The following is a 26,361-nucleotide window of genomic DNA, read 5'->3' as shown; positions in this document are numbered from 1 at the left end:
GGATCTCTCAGCGGCCTTTGATACAATCGACCATAACATCCTTCTGGACCGTCTAGAGGGGCTGGGAGCTGGGGGCACTGTTATGCAGTGGTTTCGCTCCTTCCTCCTGGGCCGTGTTCAGAAAGTGGTGGTGGGGGATGAGTGCTCAGACCCCTGGGCCCTCACTTGTGGGGTGCCTCAGGGTTCCGTCCTCTCCCCCATGCTTTTTAACATCTATATGAAGCCACTGGGAGAGATCATCAGGGGGTTTGGACTGGGTGTCCATCAATATGCAGATGATACCCAGCTCTACCTCTCTTTCAAATCAGAACCAGTGAAGGCGGTGAAGGTCCTGTGTGAGTGCCTGGAGGCAGTTGGAGGATGGATGGCGGCTAATGGATTGAGGTTGAATCCTGACAAGACAGAAGTACTGTTTTTGGGGGACAGGGGGCGGGCTGGTGTGGAGGACTCCCTGGTCCTGAATAGGGTAACTGTGCCCCTGAAGGACCAGGTGCGCAGCCTGGGAGTCATTTTGGACTCACAGCTGTCCATGGAGGCGCAGGTCAACTCTGTGTCCAGGGCAGCTGTCTACCAACTCCACCTGGTACGCAGGCTGAGATCCTACCTGCCCGCGGACTGTCTCGCCAGAGTGGTGCATGCTCTGGTTATCTCCCGCTTGGACTACTGCAATGCGCTCTACGTGGGGCTACCTTTGAAGGTGACTCGGAAACTACAACTAATCCAGAATGCGGCAGCTAGACTGGTGACTGGGGGCGGCCGCCGAGACCACATAACACCGGTCTTGAAAGACCTACATTGGCTCCCAGTACGTTTCCGAGCACAATTCAAAGTGCTGGTGTTGACCTTTAAAGCCCTAAATGGCCTCGGCCCAGTATACCTGAAGGAGCGTCTCCACCCCCATCGTTCTGCCCGGACACTGAGGTCCAGCGCCGAGGGCCTTCTGGCGGTTCCCTCATTGCGAGAAGCAAAGCTACAGGGAACCAGGCAGAGGGCCTTCTCGGTAGTGGCGCCTGCCCTGTGGAACGCCCTCCCATCGGATGTCAAAGCGATAAATAACTATCTGACATTCAGAAGACATCTGAATGTTCAGGGAAGTTTTTAATCTGTGATATTTTAGTGTATTTTTGGTTTTCTATGGAAGCCGCCCAGAGTGGCTGGGGAAACCCAGCCAGATGGGCGGGGTACAAATAATAATAATAATAATAATAATAACAAACGTATCCATTCTTAAGAAAATCAGCCCTGAGTGCTCACTGGAAGGACAGATCGTGAAACTGAGGCTCCAATACTTTGGCCACCTCATGAGAAGAGAAGACTCCCTGGAAAAGACCCTGATGTTGGGAAAGATGGAGGGCACAAGGAGAAGGGGACAACAGAGGATGAGATGGTTGGATGGTGTTCTTGAAGCTACCAGCATGAGCTTGATCAAACTGCGGGAGGCAGTGGAAGACAGGAGTGCCTGGCGTGCTCTGGTCCATGGGGTCACGAAGAGACGGACACGACTAAACGACTGAACAACAACAACAACAACAAAGACTGGTGTGAAACTGTAAATTTCATAAAAATATACAAGCAAAAATGCACTCCACTCAGCCATCTCTGAAGTATTTTCAGATGGGAAAGATCCAGAGAACAACCACCGCTCCCTGCTTCCTCGTAAGACCTTATGGAGAAAAGTGAATTCCTTTTACTTCACATGCAGAAACCCTTGGGTCTATTTGTCGGCCATTCAGAAGACCAAATCCTCTCTGGGGACACTCCTGTGCCTGCAAACGTCACCCACTTAGGCCAAAAGGGGGTGGGTATAGTCATCTGTAGGTCCCCCATTACAGTGAAGGCAAAACACAGGGCTTCATTTTATTAAAAAAAGCTTAAAATTTATAGCACAGATTGAAGTGGGGAGAGTACAGTGACAAAGAAACAGACTGATTTTTTAAAAAACACGCAGAGAAAGGTACAAGGTGGATTGTGTGCCTGTGCATTGTCTGTCAATCAGTGCTGTCCTCTTCTCATCTGCCTGATATTATGTCAGAACATGGGGCCATCTAGCTCAGCATTCCCTGTGCTAGCTGATAGTGTCATTCCAGCGTTTGAGTTAGGAATCTCGGCTCTACTCAGAGAAGCCAGGAATGGTGCTTTCGACCTCCTGCATGCAAACTATGAACTTTGTCTATCAAGACCGTATGTCCACAGTCTTTGGGATGTTGCTCTCATTGTGGAAGCGAAAAGACAGGGGTTCTTCAGAAAGCTGGGGGAAAGAGCCAATAAGATACAGAGCCATTAGCCAGGGCTCAGCCCCACAGCTTCCCTCATCCCAGCTCATCAACCATGCTAGCTGGGGCTAATGGTAGCTGGAGCCCAATACCAGCTCCACCTCAACTATCCCTTTGTTAGCCCATCAAAGTTCTACATTTTTAAGACCTACATTTCTTTATTCACTGACATATTTTCGTCACTTTCCTACTTTTTAAAGTGGCTTTAGAAACCAGAATGGTACAATGTGGTTTCCCCTCAAATTTCAGAATCCAGTACAGGTTGTGACAATTTTAGGTATGTCTAGTTGACTTGCAATTGGCGACGTGTGGGTCCTTTTGGACCCAGAAGAGAGTGGAATGGGGAGGGGAATGGTGTGGGGCGCACATATAGATGCTCCACTGATGTACTTGGGGACCAGGAACAGACCCCTCAAACAACATGGTCACTGCCTGTATGTTGTCAGTAGTAGCTCCATCAATAGTTATAGAAGAAAGAATAATCACCATAGCTGTTGCAGTTTCCATAAAACCCACTTTAGAGTCAGCTGAAAACTGCAATTCTGAGGAGAGAAGCCAAAATTCTCCTTATTGGTTGACAGGATAATGACATTGCCCCTGTGCTCCTCCTGTGGCCACTTCAGATACATTTCTGGATTATTCTCTTCAGTTATCATTCCTTTTCATAACTTTTAAAAACAACAATGCTGCGACCCGTCAGGCCACAGTGTCCTGTCAGACTGTTAAGGACTGTTAATGAGAGCAAGTTGAAGCTTTCAGAGGCGGGAAATATAGAGCTATTTATTTTTTTCTGGCCACAGAAAAGTGACAAGAGTAATGAAGAACGGTCTTTGCAGTTGCTGGGATGGATTCTCCACTGATGCTAAACTATCTTTAAGGTACATTTTGCACAATACTGAAAACAATCTTGTTCCTCTCACCACCTCTTTTGGACCAGTAGCACATTTAGAATTTTGAGAAAGTATCATGGGCACCAGTCACAAAATAGCACATGTGTGTCATGGTGTAACACAAAAGGGCCGCCACACCTTCGGCAATGAAGAAAAAAGAGAGGAACCTGCCTTGGCCCTTGCTGCACTTGCTCTCAAAGACAAGGGCTTTTCACTTCCCCTCTGTTCAGAAGAGATAGGAGGATGGGTGTCCAATCCAATAGGGAAGGGCTGTAGCTCAGTCTTGGAGCATCTGTCCTGCACACAGGTTGAATCCCCAACATCTCCAGGTAGGGGAGCCAGTGAAGAGCCAGTGAAACCCTGCCAGTCAGAGTGGACAGTGCTGAGCTAGATGGACCAATGGTCCAACTCGGTAGGAGGCAGCTGCCCTTGGTTCTTTCCCAGCATCCATGAAATCTGAGCATATTCAATGTTGGAGAGTTAAGCCATGGCATATAGGAAGTGAGCAGTCTCTTGTACATTGTGGGAATATTTACTTTTCACATGCACCACAGGAGCAACTGGTGGCCACACCATTTCCCATGGACATCACACTGATTTAGCATGTAATTGAATATTATTATGGATGCGGGTGGCGCTGTGGCTTAAACCACAGAGCCTAGGACTTGCCGATCAGAAGGACAGTAGTTCAAATCCCCTCGACGGGGTGAGCTCCCATTGCTCGGTCCCTGCTCCTGCCAACCTAGCAGTTCAAAAGCATGTCAAAAGTGCAAGTAGATAAATAGGCACCACTCCGGCGGGAAGGTAAACGGCGTTTCCATGTGCTGCTCTGGTTTGCCAGAAGCGGCTTAGTCATGCTGGCCACATGACCCAGAAAAACTGTCTGCGGACAAACGCTGACTCCCTCAGCCAATAAAGCGAGATGAGCGCTGCAACCCCAGAGTCGGTCACGACTGGACCTAATGGTCAGGGGTCCCCTTTACCTTTATGGGACTGATACAGATAACTGAAAGTTGGGACTCAGCTATACAGTGACAAATAAAACATTTTAAAGTGCAATATACAAATGTGGCACTAGATGGCGAGAGTGAGCTATGCTAAATTCAATGTATTTTTCAAAACATTTTTTAAAAAAACATTTTCACAGCATTTATTTAAAATACGTGTGTAGATTCTACTTTAGTGGGGAAATCTTAATTAAATGAAGGCCATTGTTGACAAAATCCAGAGTAAACAGCTGCAAAAGGACGTTAGTCAAAAGCTGCCATTCAAGCATACATCTGACAGCCCTCGACAGTGAAAGAGTAAAGGGCTTGGCTGAGAAGAGGTTCCACAGCTGTTTATTTTTGCCACAAAGATGGCACAGACTACAAAGGCTGCTGACTGGGCCTCAACAAATGTGTGCTTCTTACTGGGAGAGATGGACCATAAAAAGTCACCTGATACAGTCAGACCAGTGGTCAATCTAGCCAGCACTTTTTTTCTTAAAAAAATGTTTAGGGGTACTCTCATTTTGACTCAAGAAAATCACAATTTTATAGTTTAAATCAGCAGAAATAAATACAGTAAATGGACAAAACTACAAAGATTTGCAAAATGTTTAGGGGTATGCGTCCCCCCAGAAAAAAAAACACTGCATCTAGCTCAGCATGGTCTTCACTGACAGACAATGGCACTCCACATTTTCAGACTTTCTCTACCATGTGGAGATGCCAGAGAGAACTTGCAAAACGTGTGCCCGTGCAGTGCTATTTTTCTAGAAAAAGAGGTGCCAGAACTCACCATGAAGGCCTCCTTAGTTTTCTTAGAATGGCAATGGTGCCCACCTGAGAAGTGCCAGAATTGAGTTCTGGCAAGTTCCAGCTGAAGAAGAGCCCTGGGTTCATGGAAGCATTTGACATTCTCCTCTTCCTCCTTGGACTTGCCACACTTTTCTGTCTTTTCCATTGTACCATGTGAACTAACTATTCTAAGGGACCAATGAAGGCTAACGAGTGGGGGACACAGGCTACGTTTCAGATATTAGCCAAACAGTAGTTCTGGCAAAAACATAGTGGGAAACTATCTTAGAATTATTTAAGGGTAATTTGTCTGTAAGAGAGTTAAAGTATTAACTTATCACACCCTCCCACATGTTCAAACTGCCAGCACCAATAGTCCAATATTGCTAGGTGAGGAGACCTTTCCTGGAACACCTGAACAATACATTTGGCAAGAAACCTGTTTTCATTTAAATAAAAAAAAAATGCAAGTCCAGGTCACTGTTGGCTCCTTTGGGGGATAATTTAAATAGCTGACTTTGTTCAGGAAGCCTAATTGGTTGTGTGCTGGCTATTAGCCTTTTTCATGGAAACTGTCTGTGACACACTTAGGCTGCTATTGTGTCTCAGCTGATATTATAATGATAAATGAGACCTGATTACATAGCATTTTCAAACAGCATTCATTTACATATTTGTGGAAATCTGTTGGGATTGGGTTTTATAGCATCTGTAATTTGTAAGCTTTTGACATTGCTTTGGGATAACTTGTCTAATTGGCTTTTCCTCCTGATCAGAGTAGAGGATGTTTTGAAACTGACATTGCCATGGCCATTGTACTGCATGTGTGCTAGATAGGGCTGTCTTTTTTGTACTTGTCATTGAGAATGTTCCCCACCCCCAGCTCTCTTAAGTGATCACATATTAAATTGAATAGGGCTGGTGAAGAGAGAAAGAGACGGAACATGTCTCAGAGCAGGATTCATAAAGCCCAGCACCTTCCGGGAGCCAGTCCAGAAACCTGGTACAGACCTCTTAGCACTTCTGTTCTCTGAGGCCCAACTATGTCGAGCAGTTGCAACAGGTGGATGGGGAAACTGCCATAGTAATTTGGTAACAGGACATGAGAACAACACTCCGCCAGGGCATTATGGGCAGTCACCATGGTTGGAAGCTCAGACTCAACTGCTGCATATTGCAGTTCTGCTTCCCACCACAGGCATAGCCAAGCAAGGGCGGGCATCAAAGGGTATTTTTTGTGATAGTGCCTTCACACCTGTGGTGTGGGGGTGGGAGGGATGAAAACTATCCTCTTCTATAAGAAATAGCTGAAAACCTGTCTGGTTAGTCCAACTCAATATGTGATATTTACACACAGCCCTTTTGTCTCTGTCTCTTCCCCATCAAATTAATAACATAAAGTCTCCCACTGTAGGAAATTGTGAAGATGTTGCATCTAAAGCTTAAAAACATGCTAGCTTTGATATCTGGTGTTGACAAAAACTAAAACACTCTTGCGCAGAAGCTTGGACAGCAAAGATGAATGATTGCATTTAGAGAAATTATTGATTGGAGTGGAGCACACTGCTTTCAGAAATCAGTAAGTGTAAACCTTCTTATTGTGGGCATGTTAGGTATGCAGGTGGACACGATCTTGGAAAGCAACATTACCAGGAACAGTGGCAGATAATTAGCACCCAATGAGATGCAAGGAGATGGACAAAATGGTGGAGCAAGGCTCAGTTAAGACAGCTTTCAGTGCATCCATAGTTGGTTGATGGGCACCCAAAGTATCTTCTATGCTTTTGCTGTAATGCAACTAAGGTTCAGGAATGCCTATAGCGTCTCCTCTGATTTATACAATCAGCTACAACAAATGTAAGGTGGTATACAAAGGAAAGATAATGGAAAGTGGTACGTTCATATTTCTCAGTGAGCAGAGTAGAGGTCCCTGCATAGTGCATGCAGAGCACTATGCATGGGGTTATAGGAATTGCACCTGCCCTGGATGTAAAAACCATGTATGGAAATTTCCAGGTCTTTAAGCCACAAACCAACACACTATGCTGCTTGCTTCTGTTAGTAAACAATGCAAGGGGTAGGGGACAGCACGGTGGGTGCCATTCATAAAGGCACAAAAGCGTCTCAGCCTCCATGCAAATATGATCTCATTACTGGGTACAAGAAACTAGGGGGCAAATATGGAGTTCAACAAATTTCAGGAAGCAAAAAATTCTCCCAGAAAATTAATCTGTTCCTCAATACAGTTTCTGGAGTGGAGTGGCGGTGGTGTAATTAATTCAATGACCTAGGGTGCAGTGCTACGGTCCCCAGGACAGCATTCCAAGTGCTATACGGTATTGTGGATCTCCTTCTCCATGGGCAGAGAGGGGACTCCACAAGCATGGAGATGGAGGTACATCTCAGTGCTCTCCTCATTGCAATCACAGATACCTCTGCAGCTATCCCTCCAAATGGCAGAACAATGATAGGAGGCAGAAATCAGTGTGTCAGGCTGGATTGAGAAAGGCTTTGGGCTCACACACCCTGGCAAGAAAAGTAACATGCAACTGGCATACTTATTTGCTGTCTAGCACTGCCTTCAAACCTTACATGTCTGTGAGACCAGCTGGCCCTGGGATTTTACATTCCCTCCAGCCAGGACTTTTTTTCAGGGGGAACTCACAGGAACTCAGTTCTGGCACCTCTCTGGTGGGTGCCACTGGCATTCCAAGAAAACAAAGGAGGTATCATGGTGAGTTCTAGCACCTCTTTTTCTAGAAAAATAGCCCTGTCTCCAGCACAGATTCTCCCTCCTCTGCTAGAAATCAGCTACTCTTGTCAATTTGAGTTTCTCTCAGTTTCCCACTGGATTTCCTCATCAGTTTGTGAAGTCCCTGTGAAAACCTGCCAGCATTTTTATGTGCATTTCTCCTAATATACATTTTGCAAGCAGTTTCCCTAATACAATGCAGTTTTGTATGTGCTTTTCACTAATATATGTATTTTATGTATGGTGCTGGAGGAGACTCTTGAGAGTCCCATGGACTGCAAGAAGATCAAACCTATCCACTCTTAAGGAACTCAGCCCTGAGTGCTCACTGGATGGACAGATCCTGAAGCTGAGGCTCCAATCCTTTGGCCACCTCATGAGAAGAGAAGACTCCCTGATGTTGGGAAAGATGGAGGGCACAAGGAGAAGGGGACGACAGAGGACGAGATGGTTAGATAGTGTTCTCGAAGCTACCAGCATGAGTTTGACCAAGCTGCGGGAGGCAGTAGAAGACAGGAATGCCTGGCATGCTCTGGTCCATGGAGTCATGGAGAAGCGGACACGACTAAACGACTAAACAACAACATGTATTTTAACCATGCTTCCCCGTCTCCTGATACACACATTTTTGTGCAAATTTTTAATTAGAGAACTGCAGCACAAAATTCAGACAAGTGTGAATTTTGATACATAGCTATGTTTCAGTTTGCATATGGTTTCAGGAAGTGTGAAACAGGTTAATTCACATTTAAATGCACACTGAACCCAATTTTGCCTCCCTTTTTCCCCCTGCTGCCCCCATAGGATTGCTCTGTTCTTTCTTAAGAGAGACTGATTGCTTGCTCAATAATTTCTTCTCCTGCAAGTGAGCTGACCAGATGATGCAAATAGAGGGACATAAAATGGAGGGTGAATAAGTGCCTTTAGGTCCACTCTGATAGTATTCCTTCCATGGTTCCGCTATGAGTTGAGTTAGAGCTAAATTTTTAAAAAACAGCTCTCCACAATGAAAAATATTTTATTTTTGACATATTCTCAAAGGAATCCATCAATATTCAGTGCAGTATAGGAATTTCACTCTATAGAACATTACATTGTGTGTGTGTGTCTGTGTGTATACACACACAGACACACACACACAGAGACACAGACACACACACACACAGAGAGAGACACACTTTTTTAAAGCAAACCTTTAATAATAATAAAAATCCAGTGGGAAGCTTACACAAAACGTAAACTCAAACAAAACAGGCAGAGCAATCCCATCCACCAGATCTGTTGGCTAGAGGGGATTAGGATGGAATGGAGATTCCTCTCTGCAGGAGGAAGAGAACAGTGTTCCCAACGGAAGGGCGCATGCATTGCAGAAGCCCCCACTCCACTACAATGGCAGCATTAGGCCAAAAGCAGGTATTCCAAGCCAGAGCAGAGGTGGGCCAGAAGTGGCCTTGGACACAGTGGAGCCAAAATTGCTTTGTTCCTCCAAAGTCCCCAGGACTGGGATTCTCAACTGTGCAAACATGAGAAAAGGAGGTCACTCCCACCTCCTCACATGGTCAGGATGAGCTGGCATGGGTCTGAAGAAGGTGGGTGATCTGCCCCTTCACTCCCCCCACCAACTCACTCAGGATTGCTCTGTAAGTCTTCCATCAGAAGCTCCATAGACACTTTGTAAATAAATTAAACACCAATCTTTGGCTTCTGTGAGAAGAACCAGAAATGATATTTTAGGACTGCACCTTTTTCCACTCAGGAAAAGATTAGTGACATGGGTAGTCTGGGGCAACCAGGAATTACTTAATGGATGGGAAGACTTCACATTGTTATGTGGCTAATCAGATTTGGCTGCATGAAGACATCTCTCAAACAAGTGAAAGCAATTGTAAGTGAGAGCAAGTGAAGGTAAAGTAAATGAACAGACAGACACTGCCACATTTCTGAGTGCAAAAAAGTAATTATTTTACAGAAATGTTATCAGTAAACTCAACCCTAATCTTAACACAGCATTGGCATTATTGAAAATATTTAAAAATTCATTGTCTTAATTGCAGTTGTATCTCACCTAGGGAAAGTCTGCAGCATGCAAGAGCAATGCCGTGACACTCTTAATCCTTACTGGTATGTGGGAGGATGCTCTTTCTTGCCAGCACCCACGATATCACACTTTTTCAGGAGGGCTGCATGGCCCAATGCCCACCCTTCCAGGCTCCAATTCCCTTTCTTGCCTGTGTGCAGTGAGAGTAATGCCATCTGCTCAAAAGCAACTCACCTACATGGGAGCTCGATACAGAAAAACAAATTTCATTCAAGCCCAGCAAGGCTGAAATATCCTCTCACTGATTAACCATAATGGTAGGGTAAAGATGCGAACCCAATTTCTTGAGAGTCGGGATGCACCTGATTAAATGATAAAGGGCACATACAAATGGAGCCATAATCCCTACTTCACAAATCACACTTTAGCACTCTTATTCATTGTAACCAATCATTTTTATATCTTGGCTGCAGCCTTATTTACTTGCGTTATCAATAATCTGGTTTAGCCTCTTATCACTCTGTTGCATTCCCTTTAAAGTCTATTGCTTTAAATTACTGGTCTCGTCTTCCAATTTGGTTTAGCTCAGTGTCTTATATTATGTTCTCACTCTTATCAGTGGAATGTTAAGACTGTGTCATTTCCAAGAGCAGTCTTCCTGCCCTAAGATCTCCTTTGCTAATAGAGCAACATGGCCAGATAGGCATTTATATTACTTTATTTTTGGAATCTTCAAATGCTTCTTGACCGCAGCCAATTGTGTTTCATACTTCAGCTTAGCACAGATCAAAAATCTTCCTCTCCTACCAATTCTCTTTGATCATCAGCTATTTCAAACACACCTAGGTAACACTATCGATTACATGGCTCACAGCAGGTAAAGTACGCCTTTCGTATGAAGGTGAAAGCAGTTGCTAAGGGGAAGTGGAAGTTTGTCAGTACCCTTCAGGTAAAAATCATATTTTGTGCATGTTTCAATAGGATCAGTGTAGTAGATTAGATACAAGTTAGTTTCTGAGCCAAAGAAAAGTTAATGGCACCACCAGATTTAGGTTGGTGAATCAGAATCAGAAGAATCTTTATTTGCATAGCAATAAAATAAAATAAAATGAACTGAAGATAGAGGTAAAAAATTAACTATACAAAATACATTATGGAGGTTTACATCAACAATCAAATAATGGATATTATTCTAATTGCCCCTGCTAATTGCCCCTGATTATTTTGATCTGCTTGAGGAAAGGACACAGTTGCAATGGTTGAGCGACCTGGTATGGGTAGCAGTAGAGGGGTAATAATCTCACTCCTCAAATCTTTATAAAGAGTGCAAGTCAGAAGCACCTGAGCTAATGATTCAGTACTGCCATCTCCACATGTACATAAAGGTTTTTCCAGCCCCAGCTCCAGCCCCATCTCGCAGTGTGGCAAGCCAAGAAGGCACAAAATTGAGAAGATCCATAATTGAGAAGATCCATTTTGGGGTGCCAAATTTTGGCCTCACACAGGGTGCCATCTTATTAAAGATTACCGAAGTCCGCCCCTGCTTCATGGCCTGAGTCTGGCATGCTGGAGAGAGTCTCTTCTCTCCTACCCTCACCTCATGAGCTTAAAGGGAGACCTGAGATCAAATTAAAAGAGTGGTATCATTTCCTGAGGCAAAGGGGTTTTCCAGCAATGGGCGGAAATGTGTGATTTTCCCACAAAGGAGATGGAAACACAATTGGTTGCAAAGTTAGTTAGTTTTATGAAAGAGCACCATATTTTTCATTACTTAATTCATTATTATTGTATTTTTACTGCCAAGCAGGGGGAGAGAGGCCTTGGGTCCTATGTACCTTGAGCAGGGGTCCGGGAGAAATTTGTTCAGTTTGCATTTTGCACTCTCCAAATCAATATGCAAACCAAAACAGCTGTCCTTTGAAATTTGCAAACCTGATTTCTGGTTTTCCAGCAAAAAAAATGTGTACACAAAACTCTTTTTTAAAAAAGTGGAAACTGTGCACAAATATTCATATACTGTATTAGTGAAAATAACATTTGACAGCATCATGCATTCCTAATTATGGACTCAGCAGGAGACTCCATTTGCTTCTCCACCTTCGACTGTCAAAATGCAATGGAAATAAGACTTCCGGGTTAGCGCCATCAGTAATGGCGGAATTCCTCTGAACGAGAGGAATTTGCTCTGTGGGAATTGGGTCTGGCTGCCGCGGCGAAGGCGGAGACCCTTCAAAAATCACAGGCGGGTGAAGCCTGTGAACGTGGGATTTGGCGGGCACCTCTTGCGCCTCCCCTACTCGCGGGGAAACCCGTTTTCGGGGGTCCGGAGCGAAGTGGGGTGAGCAGCGTGGTGCTTTGAATTGACTGCTTCTTCCACGGAGCGAAGCCGCATAGCCGTTGCCGGAGAGTGCTGACTTTTTCCTGTGGACAATTGGATTTAAAAGCAACTACCCGTGAGTAGAGTGAAGAATTGGAATTTTAAAAGTCTGAATTTGGCAACGAAACGGGGGAGGTTCAAAACAGGAAGTCCGCCTTCCTCTTTTGTAAATAGACTGAAGCAAAGGGCTGCAAGATAAAGTCTTGGAAAGCCTACTGTAAAGGACTAAATTTCCAGCATTAAAAATAGTGAACTCCCCCCTTGGAAGCAGGAGAAGGGGGGAGTTTTGGACTGTATTTGCCTGCAAAAGAGAGGGAAGGAAGCTAAAGCTCCACCACTTAGAACCTGGAAACGGGCTGCCAAAAAGACTGCCGTACTTCGGAACGTGCATTGACTGTAAATAGATCGTTCGCTGACAGCTAGCAAAATAAGAGAGATACATTGTTTCAACTGTCCTCTTCTGGTTTTAAAAGAAGTAAAAAGTTCTTTTTAAAAGAAGTAAAAGTAACGGAAAATTGAAACTAGTTTTATTGTTGCAATTGTGTTTTAAAAGGTGATATTTTGGATTGATACAAATACAATTAGCAACTATTTCCCCCTAGAGGAAGCTTCTGAAACTGTTACAAGAGTTGGACTAGGGGAATTTTCCAACTTTAAGATAAGACTCTGGGACTGTGGGATTGACCTTGAAGTACTTAAGTGTTATGGCAGATGGAAAAGAAAAAATAGACCTGTCAATCCAAGACAAAACAACAAGGTCTGGGAAGTCTTGGCAGTGAAGAGCCTCAGCATCTGGCCCTTCTGCCCCATCTGCGGCTGTACCAACCCAGTCTAAATCAAGAGGAATATCATCAGAAGAGGCTTTAGCGCTTGCATTAAGTAAGATAAATGAATCATTGGAGCAACTTAACAAGAAAGCAGACGCCACAAGTGCAAAATTGGATGCTGTAGTTACTAAAATTGATTTAAATACAGAAAGCATAAATAGTTTGGGACAAAAGGTGAATACTAACACAGAAACCATTGAGAAACAGATACAGGAATCTAATTCGACACGACAAACTGCAGAGGAAGCCAAGGAAAAAGTTGCTGCTGTGGAATCTAAGGTAATACAATTGGAAACAGAGAGAGTCCCAGACCTACAGAGGCAACTTCAGGACCATAAGCTGACGCTTTCTATGATCGAGCTCAAGGAGAAACAGACAAATTTGAGGATCACAGCTGTACCTGAACTGGAGAAGGACAGTTTGATAGACTTTCGCACGCAGGAACTTGCAGAATTTTGGGAGCTGGATTTGGAACAAGAGGAATTTATAATTGTGAGGGCCTTTAGATTGGGAAGAGGAGGGAAGAAAGAGAAGAATAGAATAAGAGACTGTTTGATTACCCTCCGATCTAAAGAAGAGAGAGACAGAATTTTGGGTTGGCATTACCAGAAGACTTTGGTAATACAACAGTCAAGAGTGGAAATATTTAAAGATATCCCGAAACATCTTTTGGACCTTAGGTCCAATTATGGAGATTTGGTTGTCCTGCTGAGAAGGAACAAAATCATATTCAGGTGGGAATTTCACCAAGGCCTATCCTTCAGTTTCAAAGGAAGGAAAATAAAAATAAGATCAGTAGAAGATAAAGTAAAGTTTTTGAATAACTACGAAGAAGATCTGCAGAAGGAACTTGGAAAAGAGTCAAGAGCATCGGACAGAAGATCACCAGACAGAGGACTAGAGCAAAGAGCATTGGACAGACGATCACCAAAAAGAGGAATAGTGGACATTGCAACATTAGCTTTTGGGCTGGACCGCCTAGTGAATGTGACACCGACACTACTAACAGAAGAAGAGCAAGCATTGGGTGCAGTTGGAGGAAAATTAGAGTAATTACATCATGGCACTGCAAGTACTAAGCTGGAATGTTAAAGGACTGAACTCCCCGGAAAAAAGGTGGAGAGTCTTTCATTTACTGAAAAAAGAACAATTGGACTTGATTTGTCTGCAAGAAACACATGTGATAAGGCTACACAGGAAGATATTGAGCAACAAAAGATTGGGCCAAGAATTTATTTCATCAGATAAAGTCAAAAAAAGAGGAGTAGTCCTTTATGCAAAGGAGAGCCTATCACCGAAATTTATATTTAAAGATGACCAAGGAAGATTTGTTGCAACTGAAATTCAATCACAAGGAGAGAAATTTTTGATAGTAGGTATTTATGCACCAAATGAAGGAAAATCGGAATTTTTCAAGAAGTTACATGAGATTCTGATGGACTATATGGATTACAATATGATTCTGATGGGAGATATGAATGGAGTGGTGTCTACAAATATGGACAAGGCACTGAGACAGGTAGTCACCAAGGATGGTAGACTACCAAAAACTTTTTTTGACATGACTGAAAATATGGATTTAGTCGACATCTGGAGAACAAAGAATCCTATGGGAAGAGAGGGAACTTTCTTCTCTGAGGCTAAAATGACATGGACAAGAATTGACCAAATTTGGGTAACTAGAGGACTGGTTCCGAAGACTAGTAAAGTGGAAATCTGCCCCAAAACTTGCTCCAACCATAATGCTGTGAAGATGGAAATGAAACTGATGCCAATTGGTTCCTTTAGATGGAGGATGAATGATACTTTGTTTAGGAATGAAGAAGTGACTAAGAATGCCCAAAAAACTTTGAGAGACTATTTTGAGATAAACATGAATACTACTGTGGAAAAAAGAGTAATCTGGGACGCAAGCAAAGCGGTTATGAGAGGATTTCTGATACAACAGAATGCAATCAAGAAGAGAATTCAAAATGAGAAAAAAGATAAAATCCTGAAAAAAAAAAGGAAGGAGAGAAGAAACTGAGAGCGAAACCAAAGTCGCAGGAGATCCTGAAAGAGATAAAGTTATATCAAGTACAATATATGAAAATGATGAATCAGGAAATAGAATGAAAGATTAAACAGATGAGACAAAAGACATTTGAATCAGCAAATAAGTGCGGAAAATTGTTGGCTTGGCAAATGAAAAAAAGACAAAAACTTAATACCATTACGAATCTGGAAGTGGAAGGAAAGAATATACAGAATCCAGTGGAGATTAGAAAGTGCTTCCAGAGGTATTTTAAACAATTATATACACAGGAGACGCAGAAAGAAATGGACATTGATAGATTTTTGGAAACTAATGGACTACAAAAAATCTCTCAGGAAAATAAGTTAATGCTGAATTACAAAATAACAGAAAAGGAAGTAGAAGGGGCCATTCAGAACATGCAATTAGGTAAATCCCCAGGACCGGATGGTCTGACTTCAAGATATTACAGATCTCTGAAAGAATGGTTAATACAACCTTTAAGATAAGTCTGTAATGAAATACTGGAAGGGAAAAGGGCACCAGAGTCGTGGAAGGAAGCTTATATTACACTTATACCGAAAACAGAGACTGAAAAGACACAGCTCAAGAACTACCGCCCCATATCACTGCTTAATGTGGATTATAAAATTTTTGCAGATATTTTGGCTAAAAGGTTAAAAAAGGTGCTAGCAGAAGAAATTCATAAAGATCAAGCGGGCTTTTGTCTGACAGACATTTGTCTGACAATACGAGGAACATAATTCATATTTTAGAAAAACTACAAGTGATATTTAGAAGCAGTTCTGATATTTGTGGACGCGGAGAAAGCCTTTGACAACATTTCTTGGAGTTTTATGAAGAAGAATTTACAGGGGATGGGGGTTGGTCAAGGTTTTGGAAATGGTATACCGTATTTTTCGCCCTATTGGACGCACCGGCCCATAGGACGCACCTAGTTTTCAGGGGGGGGGGATCAAGGAAAAAAATATGATTCCCCCCCCCCCACAGCTCTGGGAGCAGCGGACAGGCTGCACGCAGCCTGTGCGCTACTCCAAGACCTTCTCCCTGCTTTTGCGGGAGGTGGCGGAATTCCCCCACCTCCCGCAAAAGCCCACAGGAGGGAGAAGGGACGGATTCGGCCAGTCAGTCCCTTCTCCCTCCTCGGGGAAAAGCCCCCAAGAGCGGTGCGCTCTTCAAAGGCTGCGCGGCTCCTGCGGGCTTTTCTACGAGGTGGGGGAATTCTCCCACCTCCTAGAAAAGCCAGCAGAAGCCGCGGAGCCCCTTTAAAGAGCGCTCGGCTTTTACCTGCTTTTGCAGGAGGTGGGGGAATTCCCCCATCTCCCGCAAAAGCCCACAGGAGGGTTGGAGAGTAGCGGGAAGGCGTCGCACGCCTTCCCGCTACCCCCCAATCTCTGGGGCTGGCGATGGGGGAAGCGCTGCTTTCCCCACCGCCAGCCTCCAACCCGGGTTGGAGAGTAGCGGGAAGGCGTCGCTCGCCTTCCCGCTGCCCCCCAATCTCTGGGGCAGGCGATGGGGGAAGCGCTGCTTTCCCCACCGCCAGCCTCGAAGCCGGGTTGGAGAGTAGCGGGAAGGCGTCGCTCGCCTTCCCGCTGCCCCCCAATCTCTGGGGCAGGCGATGGGGGAAGCGCTGCTTTCCCCACCGCCAGCCTCCAACCCGGGTTGGAGAGTAGCGGAAGGCGTCGCTCGCCTTCCCGCTGCCCCCCAATCTCTGGGGCTGGCGATGGGGGAAGCGCTGCTTTCCCACCGCCAGCCTCCAACCCGGGTTGGAGAGTAGCGGAAGGCGTCGCTCGCCTTCCCGCTGCCCCCCAATCTCTGGGGCTGGCGATGGGGGAAGCGCTGCTTTCCCACCGCCAGCCTCCAACCCGGGTTGGAGAGTAGCGGGAAGGCGTCGCTCGCCTTCCCGCTGCCCCCCAATCTCTGGGGCAGGCGATGGTGGAAGCGCTGCTTTCCCCACCACCAGCCTCCAACCCGGGTTGGAGAGTAGCCGGAAGGCGTCGCGCGCCTTCCCGCTGCCCCCCATCCTCTGGGGCTGGCGATGGAGGAGGCCCTGCTTTCCCCCACCGCCAGCCTCAAAAAGCAGACTCTCCTGGCTTCAGCGGAAGCAACGCAAAGCCTCCGGAGCGCAGGCTTCAGAGGCTTCGCGTTGCTATCGCTGAAGCCAAGGAGCCTGCATTCGCCCCATGAGACGCACACACATTTTCCCTTCATTTTTGGAGGGGAAAAAGTGCGTCTTATAGGGCGAAAAATATGGTAGGTGCAATTTATTCAGAACAAAAGGCTAAATTAATTGTGAATAATGTAGTGACGGAAGAATTTAAGATTGAGAAAGGAACACGACAAGGTTGCCCAATCTCTCCATTGCTTTTTATATCGGTCCTGGAGGTTTTGTTAAATATGATTAGAAGGGACCAGTTGGTTAAAGGTATACAAGTGGGAGCTAAACAGTACAAACTGAAAGCATTTGCTGATGATTTAGTATTGACTTTACAGGAGCCAGAATCTAATACTAAAAGAGTACTGGAACTGATTCAAGAATTTGGTCAGGTAGCAGGCTTTAAGTTGAACAAGATGAAAACTAAGGTCTGTGATTGAGAGAGATAAGTTTCAGAAGGAGACAGGATTAACACTGGTTAAGAAAGTGAAATATTTAGGGGTTAATATGACTGCTAAGAATGTGAACTTATTTAAAGACAACTATGAAAAATGTTGGATGGAAGTGAAAAAGGACCTAGAAATATGGTCAAATTTGAAGTTATCACTGTTAGGCCGAATTGCTGTGATAAAAATGAACGTATTGCCAAGGATGCTGTTTCTGTTTCAAACATTGCAAATTTTGGACAAAATGGACTGTTTCAAGAAGTGGCAGAGAGATATTTCTAGATTTGTCTGGCAGGGCAAGAAGCCTCAAATAAAATTTAAGATATTAACTGATGCTAAAGAAAGAGGTGGATTTGCCCTGCCAGACCTTAAACTTTATTATGAATCAGCCGCCTTTTGCTGGCTGAGAGAATGGCTGCTTCTTGAAAATACTGATGTGCTGGACTTGGAAGGTTTTAACAATGTATTTGGTTGGCATGCATATCTGTGATATGATAAGGTTAAAGCACATAAAGCGTTTAAAAACCATATTGTCAGAAAAGCATTGTTTAATGTCTGGATAAGATATAAGGATTTGCTAGAAAATAAAACCCCAAGATGGTTGTCACCAATGGAAGCAAAGGCTCAGAAAAAACTCAATATGAAAATGATCTACAGGTGGTACATGACACCAGTCAAGCTTGCAAAAATATATCATTTGCCCGATAATAAATGCTGGAAATGTAATGAGACTGAAGGTACATTCTTCCACCTTTGGTGGACATGCCCAGGATTAAGACTTTCTGGGAGATGATTTATAATGAGATGAAAAAGGTATTTAAATATACCTTCTTGAAGAAACCAGAGGCCTTTCTCCTGGGCATGGTCGGCCAATTGGTGCCAAAGAAGGATAGAACTTTCTTTATGTATGCTACAACAGCAGCAAGAATACTTATCACAAAGCATTGGAAGACACAAGATTTACCCACCCGGGAAGAGTGGCAGATGAAGTTGATGGACTACATGGAACTGGCGGAAATGACTGGCAGAATCCGAGACCAGGGAGAAGAGTCGGTGGAAGAAGACTGGAAAAAATTTAAAGTTTATTTACAGAAATACTGTAAAATTAAGGAATGTTAGAAGGATGCTGGAATGAAGTTACATGGCTTTAGCAGAAAGGTTACAAAGAATTAAGTAAAAATACATCGTTAATGGGTCAAAGCGGAAAATTTAAGGTTAAATTGGGTTAAGATAAATTATGGAACAAAAATTGAGTAAGATGGAATGGATTTGCTGAAACAGCTAATTGAACTATAATACAAAAAAAGGGAGGTGTGAGGAGGTCGATGAAACAAGTAAATGAAAGATAAAGATAGGGAAACATTGGATGTGTTTTTAAATGCTTGTTTTTCTTTTTTCTGTTTTACTGTATTTTTTTTTGTTTTTTTGTTTTTTATGTATTTAATTTTTCATTTTTTCATTTTTCTTTTTTTCTGTAACCTTTAAACCCTTAATAAATATTATTTTTTTAAAAAAAACACAAAATGCAGTGGAAATATCTGAGCGGTCCCTGGATTTGTTTTACGAAAGATGAAAGTTCTCGGGGAATGGGAATCCTGTGTCACATGTTAGGTCCTCAGCAGGGTATGGCAAAAGCAGGGAAAGTCCATGATACAGATGATGCTTTGCATGCAGAAGGTTCCCTGTTCAATCCCTGGCATCTCAAGGCATGGCTTGAAAGCACCCCTGCCTGAGACGCAGAGAGCTGCTGCCAGTCACTGCAGACAATGCTATCTTATATGGGCCAATGGTCTATGGGGGACAGGGGGCGGGAGGGTGTGGAGGACTCCCTGGTCCTGAATGGGGCAACTGTGCCCCTGAAGGACCAGGTGCGCAGCCTGGGAGTCATTTTGGACTCACAGCTGTCCATGTAGGCACAGGTCCATTCTGTGTCCAGGGCAGCTGTTTACCAGGTCCATCTGGTACATAAGCTGAGACCCTACCTGCCCATGGACTGTCTCGCCAGAGTGGTGCATGCTCCCCGGACGTTTCTGAGCACAATTCAATGTCTTGGTGTTTACCTTTAAAGCCCTAAATGGCCTCGGCCCAGTATACCTGAAGGAGCATCTCCACCCCTATCGTTCTGCCCGGACACTGAGGTCCAGTGCCGAGGGCCTTCTGGCGGTTCCCTCCCTGCGAGAAGCCAAGTTACAGGGAACAAGGCAGAGGGCCTTCTCGGTAGTGGCACCCACCCTGTGGAACACCCTCCCATCAGATGTCAAAGAGATAAACAACTACCTGACATTTAGAAGACATCTGAAGGCAGCCCTCTTTAGGGAAGTTTTTAATGTGTGACATTTTAATGTATTTTTAATCTTTATTGGCAGCCACCCAGAGTGGTTGGGGAAACCCAGCCGAATGGGTGGGGTACAAATAATAAATTATTATTATTATTATTATTATTATTATTATTATTATTATTATTTCAAAGAGAGCTATCAGACTATTTTTTTCAAGGGTGCATAGAGTCATTATAAAAACATTATAAAATGCATCAATAATAAAAAATAACAGCACAAGATAGTGGTGTAAAACTTTTCAGGCAGGCAGTCTTACCACAATCTCTACAAAAACAGTTGAATACACAAGGCAGTAATAAGTAAAAATTAACTTACAATTTTTATCGAAAAGCACACTGAAATTAAAATAAAAAAGACTTTGGGGCCAACCTAAAATAAAAATGTAGGCATAAGGTAGGAATAATTTCAAGCACACCCTGTGTTTCTCAAAGTGCTCTCTTGATAGAATCAGCTCTATTTCCCCCTTTATTTTCATGCTGAATAAATATGTATATCTATCCTATCCATTGCGGACATGAGGAGCTTTCTTCTGTATCTGGTTTACCATCAGTTTTTTTCTAGCAGAGTTTAACATTTCTCCTGGTGCTGTGAAAATGTGTGCTATAAAACATGCATATGTTCAGCATTCACTGTGTGGAGGCAGCTATAGGAAACATTCTGTGTAAGTTTTTCTTTACATGGCTTCTTTTATGTTGTTGTTGCTGCATTTCATGAGTGTAACTTTTCAGTTTTAATATTATTGTGAAAAAGTCAGAATGAAAAGTCTGTGTGTGTGTGTGTGTGGATTTTAAAAATAATTTAAATGGCCACAATGGGCTTTGAAACTCCTGCCCCAGTGAAACTGCCTGCAGTGGGGAAATGCAGGAGGAAAAGGAATGCGTGTGTGTGCAGCCTATGCTTGCTGTTCCTCAATGCCAACAAATTAATGGGCAAGGAATCAGATATTTTAGGGGTGCAAAATTTCATCCCAAACATCACTGTAGATCTGACATGTGAATGTAAACTGCAGCACTATCATTCTGATCCTTTCTTTCACCAGTCCTCTAAAATTGGTTTTTGGGAACGTGAAGGTATTAAATTGGACAAAACTTTTCCCATAGCAAACAGAAAGGGAACCAGTTAATGCTCTTTTCATGATTCTCATGACATGATTCAAGGAAGAGGCACCTCAGATTAATTGTTCCATTTCTGACAGGGGTTGAGGAGAGTGCAAATCTCCTGGAAGCTATGCTAGTCTCCTAGCAGGAGTGGCAGAGATAAACCAAGTCCCATATGAATGGACATTTAAGGCTAAATTATCTCTTTAGGGGGCTTGCAGCACACGCAGGCCAGCTTCTAAGGAAAACAAGTGCAAGGCTAGGATACTCAGCCATGGTTTGTTGGGTGGCAGCAGAGACAATGGGGTATTTATGGCATTAGTGAGGTCAGAGGAGCTCTTGCTTGGCCTCCACTCCCAACGCCATCCCATCTTCACAAGAGCCAGGTAATTGACACCAAGAGCATACCACTGTCTCACAATCACCACAAACCACCACTTGAAAGACTTCAAAGGAGACAGGAGTTGTATTATTATTATTTAATTAGAGGTAAGCTAATGCTGCAACAGGTGAATATGAATTCATGAGACCTTAAAGTTGCTCCCACTGGGTTATAGCTAAATGAATGAGGCCACAGCTGGGATTGCCAGGTCCCAGCTAGGAGTCAGTGCTCATTTGGTAAACAAACACATGCATAACTATTGTTGTATGTGTGTATTCTGTGCTTGGCCATTTCTAACAAGGAGAAAATAGATAGCAAGCTGGCCAAACATTGTGCCACAAACCAATTTTCAACTATTTTTCATTAACAGCCAGTATGGAGTAAGTGTGTAGAATGAAGCTATGGGTTCACATCTCTATATGGTCCATCATGAAGCCCACTAGATGGCACAGAACAAATGGGACATATGTCATAGAATTGGCAGAACACAAATCTGGTCCGCTTCTACTTTTGGAACTTCAATTGGAGGCCCATAAAGGCAAGAGGGTATTTTGGCTATTGGGAGAGGGTGGATTTTGAAGCCAGATGGACAAAACTCATCAGCTTGCTTATTGACTCTTCCTGTAACCATGGCTAAATCCCCATGAAGCTCTGAAAGAACACTACTTCATGATGTCACATTGTTCCAAGTAGCATTTGGGGGCAAATCGTTGACCCTGTTCCAGGCATTGTTCCTGAGCTAAGTAAACCAGTTTCTGAAGGGGCCACATGGCCATGTGCACTGCCTGGTCCACCTCAGAATGTCCCACTCTGAGCTAGAAGGGCTGACGGGGGTTTTAAGCTCACACAAGTGAACACGCTTAGGAGCCTCCTCGTGATCAGAAGTCCTGCTTTATCGGGGTCCCAGTCAAGGGCAGGCTTGTAAGTGCATTCACTCACGCATACTTAGTCTCTCATTCCAGTTGGGAGGGAGGTGGGTGGAGATGCCACATGGAGATGCCACAGGATGGCACATGTATCTCTGATCCTACAGAAACTGGGATACCATACCTAGGAATAATGCCTGAACTGGGCTTGTATGTGATACAGCATTGTTCCAGATGCAACATGAGGATTTAAACATGGTTGGCAACAGTGAAAAATCAGGAGAACGCCAATGAGTTTTGCATCCTTGAAATTCACCTTCACCCCCAAACTTCAGGAGAGATGTAGCAGTTTGACCCACTTCTTTTGCTGTACCCCCCAAATTATTTAACAACAGTTTCCCCTTCATTGGGAATTCTCAGAAATGTTGCTCCAGGAAGAATCTCTGCTGGACTTCTCAGCATCCCACTGCCCCCAGCAAATACAATTCCAAAGATTATGGAGGAGGAAGCCATAAGAAATGGCTTATATAGAACTGTCATAGGTAGATAATGTGAATGCACTGCCTCTTAGCCTTCGGCTTCCATGAGTTAGTATGCGGATAAAATGAAATATTACTTTAAGTTGCGCTACCTGGATCTCCTTCACCGCCCTGCTCTGTGATGTCACTGTACAAAAGACAGCAATTATCATGTGGTTACCGCATTTTGTATGGCTTGTATTGCCTGTGAGGGGCAGATTGCTATTTTGATAGTCAACACTAGGCAACACCTGAGGAAAGCCTGCCCATTTCCTGACAGCCTTTGTGTTATGTATAGAATGAGTATAATATACAGTTTAGATCTAAAGAACCACACAAGCAGCTTCAAGAGAGCTTTGTATTTGTACTTATGAAATAGCAGTTCCCCGTTCCACATGGCAAATCTCTTTTGAAACTGTGGGGAGTTTCAAAAGCAGATTGTGATATGGAATTGGGCAAGAATTGCTATTCAGAGAAAAGTCAGAAATCACACCTCTTGCAAATGCGTTGGCTGTGCCTAGAATAGCTCTTTGTATTCAATCCATCGACTGAAAAAGCAAATCCAGAATCTAGTTTACTGGCTGTTCATCCCTGTTTATTGTATTCCTTTTTGCTCCTTCCTTTTCTGCAAAATGGCATTCCAGAATAATGAACAGATTTGATGCATGCCAAATAGATAATTAGGAAGGTGGCATATGCAGAACACCTTCCAGGATCCATCAACCAGTGTCAAACTCAGAAAGGCAGTCAGTAGAATATGGTTCAGAGGAACCTCTCCACTTACTCACAATTTTCTGACAGTGCAGTCCTATACATATTTACTCAGAATTAAGGCCCACTGTGTTCTGTGGGGGTTATTCCCCAGTAAGTGCATTTTGGATTGCAGCCTGAACCAGCAGCTAAGAATTCTGCAAATGTTGCATCCAGTAATTTATTCTGCCTATACTTTATTGAGCATCAACAATTATCTTCATGAAGAACCAGCTATGGCTTGGGGGTTTTTTGTTTTGTTTTGTTTTTGTTGTTGTTTACTGATTCAGTCGCACCCACATAGTGACTTTACTTACACTAATGCTGCTATAATTCTTTTTTTTTTTAAATGTCCTAATTGGAGCTGCTTTGGAATTGCTATTGTTACACAATGCATTACTTTGAGCTGTATTATCTGTTATATTGAATTTGTATGTAGCCATTTCACTACATTTTTAATGTCCTAATTGTCAAGAATAAAAATATTCCCAGTGTTGTCCCCTCACCACCAGCTTCTCACAGTTCACTCTGGGGCAATCTGTTAAGACAGAGTAGAAGGCAAGCAACTGATGAAATCTGTTAAGTTTAATGGACATGGAAATGGAAAATGGTTAAATGTGTATTGCTAACAATTGGGGGTTTTCCACAGTTGTTTTTCTAAGGGTTCTGAGCTCTTGCTGAGTAAATGGTTATCTAATGGTTGTTCTCTGGCAGCTAACATGTGAGTGTTAGATCATGTGATGAAGGTATTAAGTTGCAAATCTCCATTTTGAAGGGAGTTGCCTGTTTCAGTCTCTCTGAATGATACAGGGAGAACAATGCAAGTAAATGGCTCTCCAACAAGAGGCTGCAACAGCCTGGGGCTAGAGGCAGGCTACAGCCAGCTGTAATTGGGAGGTGGGGGGGGCAGAGAGACACAGTTTGGATTTTTTAAGTTAACTCTTATTTCTAAGATGCTGGCCTATGCTGGACAGCACAAGACCTTGTATGGATGTGTTGGGTGTATATGTGATGTTTTAATTCTATTATGAAGAAAGTTCTGCCAGTAAAATTTGATTAATATTTTCAAGGGTCTGGACAATGCTTCATTTCCAAAAGAAGCCAGTTCTTACGCTTCCAGTCACTTTAAACTGTGCAATATTAATATCTGCAACACAATCAACTCTATAAACTATTTACAAAGCTGCCTAATATTTGAATGTAGTATTTCTATTGTTTTCACATGAAATGTTACTTGGAGGAAGGGGGTGTATATGGGGATTGTTTGTTATATGTGTTTTCAGAAAGAATAAGAGACTGTATTTAAAAATAAACAATAAATTTCCCAAGGAATCAGACGGGCAAATTGTCTTTCCTTTCCTTTCTGACTTGTCTGTGAACAAACAGATTGTGAATCTCTCAATGTATTAATTATATAAAAAAATAGGAAATTCCTCTGGTGACTATTTTTTGTCGACAGACTGTTTACTAACAACAACGTTCTGAACAGTCATATTTGTGCTGTTCAGATACATGGGGAAAAAATCTTGATTCCCTCCCCCTTCCTTTATGAAAAACAGAAGTAACACCAACAGCACATATTCTAAATATTATGATATGAATATAGAAATTCAAATTCATGTTCTGTGTACAGTGTTCCTAAGATTAACATCAATTTCCATTAGTATTCATGACAAGGAAGCTTGATCTCTCATACATATGGAGAAACAGCCACAATTCATGTAAAATCTACTTAAAATTCTATCAGTTCCCCACTGAAGTCAAACACCCAAAGACCAGAACCGTTTTACATATGGAAACCATGGCTGCAGCACAGAAGGTGCTTCCTTGTCTTGGTTCTTTGGTGCTTGCTCATAATACATATTTTCATGTTGCATTTTTTGGTGTACAACTAAACAAACTCATTTTTGTACACCTCAGAGCTAAATCTTTAAAATTCCTCCTTGTTTTGTCCAAAGCCACAAGTTAATGGCTTAGGGAAAGAGTAGATTCAGTTATCAGCAGAATGTCTGATATCCATCTATCAGCTGTACAAAGAACACCCTCCAATTGAAGTCTGGCTCTTTAAAGTTTGGGAAAAATTAAAGACTCACTACTAACATATTTGATTCATTAATCAAACCACTAAGAGGTTTAAGATATCAGATCATTGTTCTAAATGCTCTATGCTTCAATAACCAATTTAGATATGCTGAGGGCATTGCCAATAATTGCTTGAGAGTTAGTGATGATGATTCCAGAGTTCAGTTTGGGGTGGCTGATATATAAATGCCGGTATTTTGAATTTCAACTCACCATCCAATATGAAGTCAAAGTCAGTCCCTCTGAAGTTTTAGTCTAGATCTTCACAAGTTCATTTTGTGTGGGCAGACACAGCAATGAGCCATCACCCTCACGACTGCCTCCTTCCTTTTAAATCATTTTTATTGAAAGTTTTCCACTTAAAATACAATAAAAGCCAAACTAATCTAAAAAGAGGAAGATAGGAAAGTAACCGGGGGGGGGGGGATGGAGAGGACATAGATGATGCCTTCCTGGAACAGATGGCCAAGCATGCAAAAGGAAGGGAGATAGTAGTAATGGGGGACTTCAATTACCCGGATATTTGTTGGATGTCAAACTCAGCCAAGAGCATAAGGTCAAACAGATTCCTCACTGGCCTTGCAGACAACTTCATTGTCCAGAAAGTGGGAGAAGCAACAAGAGGAACAGCCATTTTAGATCTGGTCCTAACCAATCTTGATGACCTGGTTAGTGGGGTAGAAGTGGAAGGATCATTAGCCGCGAGTGATCATGCTCTTCTGAAGTTTACTATACAGCGGAAAGGAGCAGCCA

Source organism: Podarcis filfolensis (genome assembly GCF_964270895.1).
Source record: "Podarcis filfolensis genome assembly, chromosome: 4".
Classification (NCBI taxonomy): Eukaryota; Metazoa; Chordata; class Lepidosauria; order Squamata; family Lacertidae; genus Podarcis; species Podarcis filfolensis.
Note: the sequence above shows the minus strand (reverse complement) of the source record.